The sequence below is a fragment of the Cherax quadricarinatus genome, chromosome 89, assembly GCF_038502225.1.
Source record: "Cherax quadricarinatus isolate ZL_2023a chromosome 89, ASM3850222v1, whole genome shotgun sequence".
Classification (NCBI taxonomy): domain Eukaryota; kingdom Metazoa; phylum Arthropoda; class Malacostraca; order Decapoda; family Parastacidae; genus Cherax; species Cherax quadricarinatus.
The window spans coordinates 2,136,615-2,149,139 of record NC_091380.1 but is presented as its reverse complement, the minus strand read 5'-3'; positions in this window follow the sequence as shown (position 1 = coordinate 2,149,139).

Here is a 12,525-nt window from a genome sequence, read left to right as displayed (position 1 = left end):
ACTGGTGCCACAGGTACAATAACTGTCAACACTCACACAAGACAGTGGTGCCACAGGTACAATAACAGTGTCAACACTCACACAAGACAGTGGTGCCACAGGTACAATAACAGTGTCAACAACACTCACACAAGGCACTGGTGCCACAGGTACAGTAAGTGTCAACACTCACACAAGGCACTGGTGCCACAGGTACAATAAGTGTCAACACTCACACAAGGCACTGGTGCCACAGGTACAATAAGTGTCAACACTCACAAAAGGCACTGGTGCCACAGGTACAATAAGTGTCAACACTCACACAAGGCACTGGTGCCACAGGTACAATAAGTGTCAACACTCACACAAGGCACTGGTGCCACAGGTACAATAAGTGTCAACACTCACACAAGGCACTGGTGCCACAGGTACAATAAGTGTCAACACTCACACAAGACAGTGGTGCCACAGGTACAATAACTGTCAACAACACTCACACAAGGCACTGGTGCCACAGGTACAATAACAGTGTCAACACTCACACAAGGCACTGGTGCCACAGGTACAATAACAGTGTCAACACTCACACAAGACACTGGTGCCACAGGTACAATAACTGTCAACACTCACACAAGGCACTGGTGCCACAGGTACAATAACTGTCAACAACACTCACACAAGGCACTGGTGCCACAGGTACAATAACAGTGTCAACACTCACACAAGGCACTGGTGCCACAGGTACAATAACAGTGTCAACTCTCACACAAGGCACTGGTGCCACAGGTACAATAACAGTGTCAACACTCACACAAGGCACTGGTGCCATAGGTACAATAACAGTGTCAACACTCACACAAGGCACTGGTGCCACAGGTACAATAACAGTGTCAACAACACTCACACAAGACAGTGGTGCCACAGGTACAATAACTGTCAACAACACTCACACAAGGCACTGGTGCCAAAGGTACAATAACTGTCAACAACACTCACACAAGGCACTGGTGCCACAGGTACAATAACAGTGTCAACACTCACACAAGGCACTGGTGCCACAGGTACAATAACAGTGTCAACACTCACACAAGACAGTGGTGCCACAGGTACAATAACAGTGTCAACACTCACACAAGGCACTGGTGCCACAGGTACAATAACAGTGTCAACACTCACACAAGACAGTGGTGCCACAGGTACAATAAGTGTCAACACTCACACAAGACAGTGGTGCCACAGGTACAATAACAGTGTCAACACTCACACAAGACAGTGGTGCCACAGGTACAATAACAGTGTCAACAACACTCACACAAGACAGTGGTGCCACAGGTACAATAACAGTGTCAACAACACTCACACAAGACAGTGGTGCCACAGGTACAATAACTGTCAACAACACTCACACAAGGCACTGGTGCCACAGGTACAATAACAGTGTCAACACTCACACAAGACAGTGGTGCCACAGGTACAATAACTGTCAACAACACTGACACAAGACAGTGGTGCCACAGGTACAATAACAGTGTCAACACTGACACAAGGCACTGGTGCCACAGGTACAATAAGTGTCAACACTCACACAAGGCACTGGTGCCACAGGTACAATAACAGTGTCAACACTCACACAAGGCACTGGTGCCACAGGTACAATAACAGTGTCAACACTCACACAAGACACTGGTGCCACAGGTACAATAAGTGTCAACACTCACACAAGACACTGGTGCCACAGGTACAATAACAGTGTCAACAACACTCACACAAGACAGTGGTGCCACAGGTACAATAACAGTGTCAACACTCACACAAGACACTGGTGCCACAGGTACAATAAGTGTCAACACTCACACAAGACACTGGTGCCACAGGTACAATAAGTGTCAACACTCACAAAAGACACTGGTGCCACAGGTACAATAACAGTGTCAACACTCACACAAGGCACTGGTGCCACAGGTACACTAAGAGAACAGTGTCAACAACATTCTAACACGCTGATGCTTGTTAGACAGGACTGAAGTATACTCCTACACACAATACTCTAACACTGCTGTTTCTTAGACAGGAGTAACGTATACCTTTAACAAGTCCTAGAGTTTTCTAAGACATGTATCTCCTGGAAATGACATACATACAACAGTCAGCTGGCACTGCTCTTTACTGCTCAGTATGCAGGAGCAGCAAGGCGGTAAGGAAATTAGCCCATACATTTTTCCCAGCCAGGGAATCCAGGGAATCTAGTGGCTAACGCGACGGGCTGGAGTTTTGAGACTATGACCGCGGGTTCAATCCCGGCCGGGGGTATGGTTAGGGAATCCAACTGGGGACTTTACAATTGAGTTGAATGTTTGCCACCGACGAGCCACACAGCACCCCACCTCTGCTTAACTTTGGAGGGTTAACGAGGTGGATGCTGGTTAACGAGGCGGGTGGTTGAGTGTCGCCATTAGGCATGCTATAAACGCACATCAGCACACTACACAAACACTGAAATATTTCTAGCCTAACCACGGAACGGGTGGGGTTTGAACCTATGTCGAGTGAGTCTTATGGGCGAGTAACACACACAACCATAAAATATATGGTATGAAAATACGTGGAGCATTTTTGAAATGTTTCATATAACTGAACGAAAAAAAATGGTGGTCCGGGAGCTGGAGATTAATAATCTCTGTTGACATGTTGTCACACACGCGCGTGGACCTAGTTGCGACCAGTGAAGAGGCGGGACAAGGAGCTGCGACTCGACTTCGGCAACCACAAACAGGTGTGTACACACACACACACACACACACACACACACACACACACACACACACACACACACCTGCTGCAAGACACACACCAAAACAAAACCTTTCACTATTGCAACACTGTGTTAATACACCACTGTATTTATGCAACGTTGTATTAATACACTAACGTAACCATAAAACATTTCTGGCAATACATCTCTCTTACAGCGAGAGTAAAAATTACTACAGCAATATTATACAACGACCCCATCAAAGACAGAGGAGAAATATTAAGATAAAACTCGCTAAGTGTGAAGGGACCAAGACTCTTCATCACCCTCCCTCCATAAGATAAATTACCAACAGATAACAAAAGCATTTTACCAAGCCATTTTCACTGCTACCCAAGACAATCCTGGCATAAAATTAGTATAACAACTACGATAGATAATAATTATCTTACTTATAAAGAGCACCTGGGTAATGAGAGGTAATCAGGTATGATCCGAGGAAGGTGAGCTGCAATTTCTTGGATTAAGAACCCTTCACATTATGAACTGACTATTCTTATCATCTGACGACATTTAGATGACAGGTGTGTCAGTGAGGAGACATGTTCAAGACGTATAAAATATTAAAAGAATTTGACGGGGAAGAAAGTGTGGTGAAGAGACGAGGACCAGGAGCCACAGTTCAACTGAGCCATGGGGATGTAAGGAAATACTACATCTCAGGCTGGTTAACAAAAATAAAATAGACGAAGTGTGTTTAAGGGTAAACTCGATGCACAGTTTCAAGCAAAGGTACGATAGGGTGGGTGAGGCCAGAAGCAGGTAAATATCAGTCAAGGAATATCAAAATGTGGGCCAAGGTACAACAGGACACTGGGTCAGGAACAATCTCCGTGGTGATGAGTAAACACAGGAGGTAGAGAGGCCCCTGAGAGATGATATAAGGGTGTATGATACACTCACACACACACGAGTGTGCTGTGAGAGATGATATAAGGGAGTATGATGCACTCACACACACACGAGTGTGCTGTGAGAGATGATATAAGGGAGTATAATACACTCACACACACACGAGTGTGCTGTGAGAGATGATATAAGGGTGTATGATACACTCACACACACACGAGTGTGCTGTGAGAGATGATATAAGGGTGTATGATACACTCACACACACACGAGTGTGCTGTGAGAGATGATGTAAGGGTGTATGATACACTCACACACACACGAGTGTGCTGTGAGAGATGATATAAGGGTGTATGATACACTCACACACACGGGTGTGCTGCAAGTCATAACAGAGACGCAGACAACACCATGACAACCACTACGTATACAAACATCAGAAACACCATAAACAACAGAACATCAGCCGTAGCAGCAACACGTCAGCAAAATAAAAAAGGGAAAGCAATAACAACAGAAGCAGCAACAACGTAACATAAAGAATAGCACCTGGAGGTTCACCAGGCATTACTGGGTCACCTGCAGACTCTCAAAACTCAGTAATCACACCAAGGAGCAGCAGAAGGCAAATACTACTCACAAAATTGACCTCCCCTCCCAAGAGAACTTCAATCAATTTGAGATGAACCCCGATCAAGGTATTTGACGTGGGAAGTGAACTTTATCACGAGATAACCCATACCAAACTTCATTGTTGTTATAATACAGTCATGAAGGGAGTACGAATAGAGTAGAAGTTGAGGTTTGCAGGTGGGGGAGAGGAAGAGTGTAGCGGAGAGGAGGGGGTATGGAAGAGCCAGGTGGGGGAGAATACTTGTCATCTAACCCCTCCCAAACTTTCACTTACCTTCTTCACCCCACCCACCTCTACACACCCCACCGAAGGAACGTGTATTCTTCCGCAGATGAATCCTAAGTGTGTGAAACACCGAAATACACACAAAAGAAGGCGTGGCACACAACAGGAGGCGGGGGACACCAGGTGAACAAACGGGGGGAAACAGGAGGCCTGGTCAGGAGGGCGTGGCAGAGGTGACATGCATAGCGTGTCTGCTATACACGCTACACACACACACACACACACACACACACACACACACACACACAAACACACACACACACACGCACTTTCCACACTCATACTGCTGACACTCCGTGTGTGTTTACAATATATTACACATAATAGCATTATGTACACTACCTGGTGAGTGGATTTATATTACTTAGGTACAAACTTGTGCAAGTTAAAACAAAAGCCTAACGCTCTGCAACAACGCTAGTTCCAGAACTAAGGAAAAATCCACTGATAAGTTGGAGAAGGAAGCCCAGGTATGGGGAGATCGAGTGATTTAATGGAGGTTATGGGGAGATGGAGTGAGGTAATTGAGGTTATGGAGAGATGAAGTGAGGTAATTGAGGTTATGGGGAGATGAATTGAGGCAATTGAGGTTATGGGGCGATATGAGGTAGAGGTTATGGGGAGATGAAGTGAGGTAATTGAGGTTATGGGGAGATGAATGAGGTAATTGAGTTATGAAGTGAGGTAATTGAGGTTATGGGGAGATGAATTGAGGCAATTGAGGTTATGGGGAGATGAAGTGAGGTAATTGAGGTTATGGAGAGATGGAGTGAGGTAATTGAGGTTATGGGGAGGTGAAGTGAGGCAATTGAGGTTATGGGGAGATGAAGTGAGGTAATTGAGGTTATGGGGAGATGAAGTGAGGTAATTGAGGTTATGGGGAGATGACGTGAGGTAATTGAGGTTATGGGGAGATGAAGTGAGGTAATTGAGGAAGTGAGGTAATTGAGGTTATGGGTTGATGTCGTGAGGTAATTGAGGTTATGGGGAGTTGAAGTGAGGTAATTGAGGTTATGGGGAGATGAAGTGAGGTAATTGAGGTTATGGGGAGATGAAGTGAGGTAATTGAGGTTATGGGGAGATGAAGTGAGGTAATTGAGGTTATGGGGAGATGAAGTGAGGTAATTGAGGTTATGGGGAGATGAAGTGAGGTAATTGAGGTTATGGGGAGATGGAGTGAGGTACTGGAGGTATAGGGGCCAAGTTCCAGGGGTAAGGGAAGACGTGATGGAGGAAAGAAGGAATAGGGAGGGAGGAGTATACAGGTGTTTCCTGCTCACTGGAACTATCCTCCTACACTAGTACCAATAAATACCATAACCACGTATTAACTCTCTCATGGCAACACTGCTGACCAGGTGTTTCTGTAGCCACACAGTGTAACTAACACAGTGTTACCACAGTGTAATTATCACATAGTGTAGCCACACAGTGTTACCACAGTGTAGCCATCACATAGTGTAGCCACACAGTGTTACCACAGTGTAACCATCACACAGTGTAGCCATACAGTGTTACCAGTGTAATTATCACATAGTGTAGCCACACCGTGTTACCACAGTGTAACCATCACACAGTGTAGCCATACAGTGTTACCAGTGTAATTATCACATAGTGTAGCCACACAGTGTTACCACAGTAACTATCACATAGTGTAGCTAGTGTTACCACAATAACTATCACAGTGTAACCACACAGTGTTACCACAGTAACTATCACATACTGTAGCCACAGTGTTACCACAGTAACTATCACATAGTGTAGCCACACAGTGTTACCACAGTAATTATCACATAGTTACTGTGGTAACACTGTGAGGCTACACTATGTGATAGTTACTGTGGTAACACTGTGAGGCTACACTATGTGATAGTTACTGTGGTAACACTGTGTGGCTGCACTGTGATAGTTACTGTGGTAACACTGTGAGGCTACACTATCACAGTGTAGCCTCACAGTGTTACCACAGTAACTATCACATAGTGTAGCCTCACAGTGTTACCACAGTAACTATCACACAGTGTAGCCACAGTGTTACCACAGTAACTATCACACAGTGTAGCCACAGTGTTACCACAGTAACTATCACATAGTGTAGCCTCACAGTGTTACCACAGTAACTATCACATAGTGTAGCCACAGTGTTACCACAGTAACTATCACATAGTGTAGCCACACAGTGTTACCACTATCACACAGTGTAGCCACACAGTGTTACCACAGTAACTATCACATAGTGCAGCCACACAGTGTTACAACAGTAACTATCACACAGTGTAGCCACACAGTGTTACCACAGTAACTATCACATAGTGTAGCCTCACAGTGTTACCACAGTAACTATCACAGTGTAGCCTCACAGTGTTGCCACAGTAACTATCACACAGTGTAGCCTCACAGTGTTACCACAGTAACTATCACACAGTGTAGCCACACAGTGTTACCACAGTAACTATCACATAGTGTAGCCACACAGTGTTACCACAGTAACTATCAGTGTAGCCACACAGTGTTACCACAGTAACTATCACACAGTGTAGCCACAGTGTTACCACAGTAACTATCACATATTGTAGCCACACAGTGTTACCACAGTAACTATCACAGTGTAGCCACACAGTGTTACCACAGTAACTATCACATAGTGTAGCCTCACAGTGTTACCACAGTAACTATCACACAGTGTAACCAGTGTTACCACAGTAACTATCACACAGTGTAGCCACAGTGTTACCACAGTAACTATCACACAGTGTAGCCTCACAGTGTTACCACAGTAACTATCACATAGTGTAGCCTCACAGTGTTACCACAGTAACTATCACAGTGTAGCCACAGTGTTACCACAGTAACTATCACATAGTGTAGCCACACAGTGTTACCACAGTAACTATCACACAGTGTAGCCACACAGTGTAGCCACACAGTGTTACCACAGTAACTATCACAGTGTAGCCTCACAGTGTTACCACAGTAACTATCACACAGTGTAGCCACACAGTGTTACCACAGTAACTATCACATAGTGTAGCCTCACAGTGTTACCACAGTAACTATCACACAGTGTAGCCACACAGTGTTACCACAGTAACTATCACACAGTGTAGCCACACAGTGTTACCACAGTAACTATCACACAGTGTAGCCACACAGTGTTACCACAGTAACTATCACACAGTGTAGCCACAGTGTTACCACAGTAACTATCACACAGTGTAGCCACACAGTGTTACCACAGTAACTATCACACAGTGTAGCCACACAGTGTTACCACAGTAACTATCACACAGTGTAGCCACACAGTGTTACCACAGTAACTATCACACAGTGTAGCCACACAGTGTTACCACAGTAACTATCACACAGTGTAGCCACAGTGTTACCACAGTAACTATCACACAGTGTAGCCACACAGTGTTACCACAGTAACTATCACACAGTGTAGCCACACAGTGTTACCACAGTAACTATCACACAGTGTAGCCACACAGTGTTACCACAGTAACTATCACACAGTGTAGCCACACAGTGTTACCACAGTAACTATCACATAGTGTAGCCACAGTGTTACCACAGTAACTAACACACAGTGTTACCACAGTAACTATCACACAGTGTAGCCACACAGTGTTACCACAGTAACTATCACACAGTGTAGCCACACAGTGTTACCACAGTAACTATCACACAGTGTAGCCACACAGTGTTACCACAGTAACTATCACACAGTGTAGCCACACAGTGTTACCACAGTAACTATCACACAGTGTAGCCACACAGTGTTACCACAGTAACTATCACATAGTGTAGCCACAGTGTTACCACAGTAACTATCACACAGTGTAGCCACAGTGTTACCACAGTAACTATCACACAGTTTAGCCTCACAGTGTTACCACAGTAACTATCACATAGTGTAGCCTCACAGTGTTACCACAGTAACTATCACACAGTGTAGCCACAGTGTTACCACAGTAACTATCACACAGTGTAGCCACACAGTGTTACCACAGTAACTATCACATAGTGTAGCCTCACAGTGTTACCACAGTAACTATCACACAGTGTAGCCACAGTGTTACCACAGTAACTATCACACAGTGTAGCCACACAGTGTTACCACAGTAACTATCACACAGTGTAGCCACAGTGTTACCACAGTAACTATCACACAGTGTAGCCACACAGTGTTACCACAGTAACTATCACACAGTGTAGCCACATAGTGTTACCACAGTAACTATCACACAGTGTAGCCACACAGTGAAGGTGTTCCCATAATGTAACTATCATACAGAACATCAATACTGATACACGCAATATATTTCTATTTGAGGCAAAATACGTCCATTACACATTAATCCCGTAAAACCACCAGTGACTGGTATGTACTGATGAAAAAATCAAACAGCGGGATAAAAATATTTACCATTATTTGTGTGTTTTGAGTTGAGGCAACGCAACTTATTGAGAAGTGATTGTTGCAGAGGCATGTTAGGATGTTGCAACTCTACACCACCAGGAAGAATATATAGCAATGGGAAGCGACGGCAACAGATATACTTGAGATGTTGCAAGTCACTGACAAACGGGTGTGCAAGATGGATGCTTGGGGATGTTGCAAGCGAGGCAGGAAGGGTGCAAACAGAGTAACAAGTGTTATAAGATAGGAAGTAAAGGTTAACGCCTGGTGTTATACTCATCCCAAGATCATTTTCATTAAGTGAGGTTTGTAGTCTCTGGCCCCCCTAGACTGTACTCCTTTTGCGGTCTTCTTTATTAAGTGTAGCAACCTTGTGTTGACCTCTGTGTTGGTGCTATCAGATTCATCTCTGGAGGGTTAACCAAGGCTACTCACCTCCAACACTCACCTGTTCCTTACCCCACTTAACTCCTTCCTCACCACCACACTCCTCCTCATCCTCCACTATCCTTGGTGGGTACTCGGCTGAAGAAGCCTACTGTGTAGGCGAAATGTTTCGGAATAAAGTTGCCTAACTGTTGCCTATGTGTCTTAGTAACCAATCTGACGGTATTGTATACAATTTTCTTGTTTTAAACATCTGGGACTCTGCTCAATACTGTCATAAGAATATATTGGAGGAACACTGCAGAAGGCCTACTGGCCCATACAAAGCAGGAAGAATAAAATTTGATAGTAGATACCGCGAAATTGGTTTAGAAAGACAGGTCAGCAAACACTAGGACATGTCTATCAGACAACGTTTCGGTCCTGGGACCTTGATCAAGGTCCCAGGACCGAAACGTTTTCTAATATGCCTTAGTGTTTGCTCACGTGTTCTTAAACCAAGGCAGAAGGACCTACCTTGTATGGGCCAGTAGGCCTCCTGTAGTGTTCCTCTATTCTAATGTTCTTATGACAAGTCTTCAACACAAGAGTCCTAGTACAGACTTTAAAGGACTCTGCTGTGTGTTTCATGTACTCTAATGTACTTCTTACTCACCTCTTCTTCTTACCTCTTTCTCCTCCCAGATTTCCTCAACCCCTTTTCTTATATTCCCCTTCCACCACACTTTTTTTTAAGCTCATCCTTCCCCCACATCCATTGTTTTTAGCTTCTCTCCTTCCCATCCTGCTTCCCCTTTCCTCCACAACCATGGCTATGATCAAGCTCCAGATGAGCCTGGTCCATGGCCTGGTTACCTGGAGGTTACCTGGAGGTTATTCCGGGGATCAACGCCCCCGCGGCCCGGTCCACGACCAGGCCTCCCGATGGATCAGGGCCTGATCAACTAGGCTGTTAAGTAAAAGGACACAAGTGCAACTAATGTGACATTTATTGTGGCAACGTTTCGCTCTCCAGGAGCTTTATCAAGCCATTACAAACAATACATGGACACAGAGGGTATATAAAGGCTCAGAGTGAGGTGCAATACTAGTGAGGTACCATTTCGATGTTCACTAGTGGTAGTAGTAGTAGTAGTAGTGGTAGTGACAAAAGCAATTAATTCGTACATGAGTAAAAGGATATAAAAGCTATTACTTGGGTAACATAAAAATAGGTAATAGCTTTTATATCCTTTTACTCATGTACGAATTAATTACTTTTGTCACTACCACTACTACTACTACTACTACCACTAGTGAACATCGAAATGGTACCTCACTAGTATTACACCTCACTCTGAGCCTTTATATACCCTCTGTATCCATGTATTGTTTGTAATGGCTTGATAAAGCTCCTGGAGAGCGAAACGTTGCCACAATAAATGTCACATTAGTTGCACTTGTGTAGTTTTACTTTACATATTGTCGGTAATTCTACCAACTTTATTACAACTAGGCTGTTACTGCTGGTCGCACGCAGTCCGACGTACGAGCCACAGCCCGGCTGATCCGGCACTGACTTTAGGTATCTGTCCAGCTCTCTCTTGAAGGCAGCCAGGGGTTTATTGGCAATTCCCCTAATGCTTGATGGGAGGCTGTTGAACAGTTTTGGGCCCCGGACACTTATGGTGTTTTCTCTTAGTGTACCAATGGCGCCCCTACTTTTTATTGGCGGCATTTTGCATCGCCTGCCCAGTCTTTTACTTTCGTAGGGAGTGATTTCTGTGTGCAGATTTGGGACCATTCCTTCCAAGATTGCCGGGCTCAGAGAGTAGAGAAACTCTCGACTCCCTACAGTCGGTCCAGTGGTTTACGCACCGACCTGGAGTTTTAAGAGGCGCCTTAGTTTCCCCGTCTCCCAGCAGTAACACAAAGTTACGTCTTCAGACGTCGTCGTTTGAAGACGTAACTTAAGTTATTTGCGACTTGCTTCAGCCACGATATTATTAGTTTTAATCATAATAACTTACAAAAATCAACGGCCCCTCCACATCCGCCCTTTTCCGGCCACCTTCCTACCCTCATTTCCCTGCTCACCTCCCCTCACTCTTGATAACTTCCCCTCCCCCTCACTCCCGATCATCTCCCCCACCCCCTGAACACCATCCTTCCATCCTTAACCTATCCTATGCTGAGGAAACAGTGTTTGTTCCCACTGTGTAACTGTCACACAGAATAGTGTAGCAGCACACTGTTGACGTTCCCACTGTGTAACTGTCATATAGCATGGGTTAGCAACACACTGTTGGTATATACAATTTTCCTAACTGAAAATAAAAATTAAAACGACCTTCCCGTCCCTCCCTCCTGATGACCTCTCCCTCCTGATGACCTCTCCCTCTTGTGACCTCTCCCTCTGCCTCCATGACCTCTTTTCAGGGATGTATTGTCTTCACTGTTGCAGGTAGCTGGTTTCCCAAGGTGTACGCTTGCAAGACACCTGCTGTATCGTCAAGGTCACTCTCTCACTCCACTCTCTTAGATGAGGTCCACTACTGTATGCCCCTCTAATATCGTTCACTACTAGACACCTAAGTCATACTAGACTCTCTTAGATGAGGTCCACTACTGTATGCCCTTCTAATATCGTTCACTACTAGACATCTAAGTCATACTAGACTCTCTTAGATGAGGTCCACTACTGTATGCCCCTCTAATATCGTTCACTACTAGACATCTAAGTCATACTAGACTCTCTTAGATGAGGTCCACTACTGTATGCCCCTCTAATATCGTTCACTACTAGACATCTAAGTCATACTAGACTCTCTTAGATGAGGTCCACTACTGTATGCCCCTTCTAATATCGTTCACTACTAGACATCTAAGTCATACTAGACTCTCTTAGATGAGGTCCACTACTGTATGCCCCTCTAATATCGTTCACTACTAGACATCTAAGTCATACTAGACTCTCTTAGATGAGGTCCACTACTGTATGCCCTTCTAATATCGTTCACTACTAGACATCTAAGTCATACTAGACTCTCTTAGATGAGGTCCACTACTGTATGCCCTTCTAATATCGTTCACTACTAGACATCTAAGTCATACTAGACTCTCTTAGATGAGGTCCACTACTGTATGCCCCTCTAATATCGTTCACTACTAGACATC